We start from the raw sequence: 4,374 nt of genomic DNA on the forward strand, positions 1-4,374 counted from the left end.
GCAACATGAAGCTAGTGCATGTACACTTCGTCAATTATGCATTATCATCGCCGGTGTCATATCATTTAAATTGTGGCCAGGCTAGCCGCTGCAGTTGCGAGGGAATGGCTGCAATTGCCAAGTGTGGGCATCACTGTTTTCACATGTACATAGTTATCATCATCAGCTTTTGCCTTCGTCTTCGCGTACGGTCACGCGCGCGTTCTTAAAATGAAGCGTTCGGTAGGCCTCTGTCGGACAATATTTCTGGTTTTCTTGAGGAACATCGTGTTGTAAGAAATCTGCAATACGAGTATGACTTTAGAAGTGACTTTTCGACTACTTATTTCCTCAGTTCAAATTCGAAACAATTTTTCTCGCACAATAATTACATGCTATATTATTGAACATTAGCAAATACTTCAGTAATGTCTCGTACAATAAATAAGGACAACAGAGACCAAAGTTACGATGCGCCCACGGTTGATTTGGCAGTAACAAGAATTGAAAAAAAAATGTCACTCGCCCCAGGCAAACCTTTCGCCTCCTTACCAATAGCAGATAACTGATGAGAAATACTCTAAAATGAAAATCAAGGTTACTGAGCAGCCTAATTATGCACAATAAGTGCGTACACTTCATTTTCCCATGATGAAAAATCGGCTTCGTCACGTCATGTGAAGCACAGTAGAAATGGGCCTGGCCCGAAGTACTTTTCATCAGAAGCGGATGGCTAATGGTGGAAATGGAAAAGGATCAATGTGACAAAAATTCGCATTATGAAAGCGCGCTCCGCGTATCATTCAAGCCAGCAAAGGAGCACGTCGACCCCGTGGCAGCTTCGACAGAGGGGGAGAGCGCATACGCCACGTACAACCGACGCGATCAACGGAGACTAGAAGCTTCGATAAGATACGCGAAGGTTACGGCATCGAAAGAGAGGAGAGAGAGGGCGGGCACCGGAACACCCTCTCAGACCCCGACACACGGCGAGCAGAACGAGAGGAGTGCGACAGCCCCAGCGTCCGCCAAAGGATGAGTGACCACCTTCCTCGAAGACGCTTCAACGGCCGTGGTCGAAATCGCGAGAAATGTCTAGAAGATTCCTAGGCTTTGTGCATGCTATCGGAGCACGACTCCGTCAGAAAGTTCGAGAAAGGCCGCCGAAGCTGATAGAATTACCGAGCGGGAAACGGTAGGGGAGATCAAACCGCGCCGGTGAAGAGATGTGACGTGTAGACCGACCGTCCGCAGATGAAGGGGATACCCCGGCAAGCTAGCCGACGAGTTCCTCGAGCATCTGCATTTCCGGAAGGTGTTCTTTCTTCGAGATTTGCCTCAAGCAACGCCGAGGTCGTCCGGCTCAAGACCAGCACGGGCGAATACGAGCGGACTCTGTCTTCCTATTCATTCTGTACTGCACGTGTTCAACTCTTAGTGCTTGTTGTTAACCTAACACCCATCTGAATTGCATTGTGATGTGCCTAGCCGAAGTGCGGATGTGTGTATGTAACTGCCTTATTTGAAGAATATAAATTGTTATGTTTTGAAAACTTTGTGATCTGACTCGATCTTTGGACCACAACCTGCCTTCGATAGCGCCCTAGAAGGTGTCTTATTATTTGTCCGTGATTTCCTGGGGTTATTTTCGGAAGCTGATAAGTCGGCTTTGGAATTTAGCCCGGCATTGGCGCCTCGTTCAGCGGGTGTGTGACAATCACAACAGAATTAATTTACGCTATACTTTTAATGAACTTGCCGGTGAAGTCTGTCTGCTGTTTCTAGATATAAAACGATACATACAAGAGTAAATTCTGATGCCCCCGTACATTGCACAATCTATGACAGCACTCACGAAATATGCATAATCCGTCTGGACAAAGCTGCAGCGTTTTACAATCGACGACGACATTCAAGAAATTTTTAATGCAATATATCCATACTCTTAAATCTCTAACGGTGATAATCCGGTAAAAAAGTCAACATGAAAAACTAAAACAATTTGCGCATGACCCAACGTTCTGCGGTGCGATTGCAAAATATGATATTATCGCCCATGTTTCAGCATTCCAAATATAAAATAGCTTTTGCGTATGCGATTATATATACACTTACATTTGACATGATAGTGTGGCGCTACTCGCATTGGTACGCGTGGTTTTCCACAAAACTAGAACCAGACGTTTAGAGAATAAAAACACCATTAAAAATCTTACATCCATATTTTCGCAGTTATTTCGAGATGCTCGGAACAGCGATCCCAATGCATTTCATATTCTCATAAAATAACTTGAATGTGAATAATGTAGGTTCATTTATTCATGAAATTAGTTGCGTTTGAATAACATGCACAGCAGAATATAAAGTTTTGCCTTGCTTCGTACATATTTTTTTTATGTGCGGGTAGTATGCCTATAAGGACTAGCCGAGCTTCCCGTATACTTAATAAATGGCCTCCTCGTGCAGACCGTTGGCAGCCCCTCATCCCTCTATCCCTCTTTTTAGGGGTGAAGCTCCTTAGGGCGTGGGTCTGTTCCTCCTCTGTAGTATGTAGTAGTAGTAGTAGTCGTCGTCGTAGTAGGTAGCCACGTCTACTTTTATAAAAAAAAATTCCGAAAGTTCTGTCCGTAGCACGGAATCGAACCAGGGACCCCTCGCTTCCGAACGCGCGGCGCTAACCACTACGCCGCGAAGCTTTTTTTTTTTCTTTATTGCCACATTGAACAGCACAATTACACGAAAACATACATTCGAGGGACCAGACGCCTGGAACTGGCTTCGCGCTATCCCGTTAATATTCGGGCATGTTAACAATGCTCCAACTCTTGGGAGCCATTCAGGCTCTGGGGTTTGAAACTGGTACACAGTAATAATTCTATTTATGCTTTCCTTGAAATATAGCCGCATCGGTTTCGCGTCTACGTCAGCGTTCCGCACTGCCATCCTAGATCGCCAAATGCTGTGCAGGCCCAGGAGCATAATGAGGTCAAATGGAATACCATCCTCATGTTCAACTGGCAAAAATCGTATACCGAATGAGTCCACAGGCAGGTCTTTCTTGAGAATACGTTGTAAGATGTTCCAGAAGAAAAATGCTTCCCTACAGTCTAGGAATACATGCTCGATCGTTTCTGGCTTCCGACAAATGAAACAGTGAGTCCCCCAAGGTACAAAAAATCCCTTTTCTTCCAAATAAGTTTTCACATCTAATGTATTTGTATGCAATTTGAAGAAAAATGTTTTAACTCCTACTGGTACATACTACGCCACGAAGCGCACATGGACACACGCACCACGATGACAATAAATACCCAACATTAACGAAAGACTGCGCGTTTCTAACGCGTTTGTGCTAGCGCGTTACGGCCCGTGTAAGAAGCTGGTGTAAGACGCTGTGGCCTCTCCGCCTTACCCCCGTATTCATAAACGCTGATGGCGTCGGCAAACGCGGTGCACGTTCCGGCATGTGTAAACGGCTGCGTAAGACGCTGTGGCCTCTCCCCCTTACTAGAGAGTACTGCACGTTTCTTACGCGTTTGTGCTAGCGTCCCCTTAAGCGGGAGATGGTGCAATTATAATGAAGGGCGCTGTTATAAAATAGGAATGACGTCACATATGGCGCGTGTCATTGGTGGAAGTCAACCGTTCGATTTAGTGCGGCGAGACTGGGCGAATTACACGGAAGATTCACGGTTTGCCGATGATTCCCTCCGGAGCTTCGCCCACTCATCATCATTCACCCGTGGATATGCGGTGTTTTTTTTTTTCACCGGGCTAACTCGGAGTCTGCGAGATGGCTAGTGAAGGGGGGGGGGGGGGGGGGAGACGCCACCTAGATAGCAAGCCTCTGCACTCTCCTTTTTACCTCATGCAACTTTGACCGATGTTTCCATTGCCAAGCGATGCACGACGAAAGCAGTGACGTCAAAATCACCACGGCTTACCCGGGAGCATCCTCATTCATCGATTCCGTCACTCCAGGCCTGCCTTTCGTTTTTGCGTAGATTGACAACCTTCTCGTCGCAAGCTTTTCCGCAGAATCACAACTTCAACACTTGCGGTTGTTTTCACGCCTTGCCAGTAAAGGAATTGTCATCAATGCCACCAACAGTGAATTCGGTGATCTGAACTCGCGAGTTTTCCTGACATATCGTCGACGCTAACGGCATTCGACCACTGCCGTCCAAGATTCGCGTCATCGAACGCTTTCCACGACCGACCCCACTCAGCAAGCTTCCCCAATTTCTTGGGTTCGTCAATTTCTATCCCCGATTCATTCCCGATTGCGCATGACTTGCGTCTCCACTTGACGCTCTGCTGGAAAACAAGCATAAGCAAGTGCTTCAGTGGACTAAAGAGACCACCGACGCTTTCTCAAGAGACAAGTCTGCCCAT

This window comes from Dermacentor silvarum, chromosome 2 (genome assembly GCF_013339745.2).
Source record: "Dermacentor silvarum isolate Dsil-2018 chromosome 2, BIME_Dsil_1.4, whole genome shotgun sequence".
NCBI lineage: Eukaryota > Metazoa > Arthropoda > Arachnida > Ixodida > Ixodidae > Dermacentor > Dermacentor silvarum.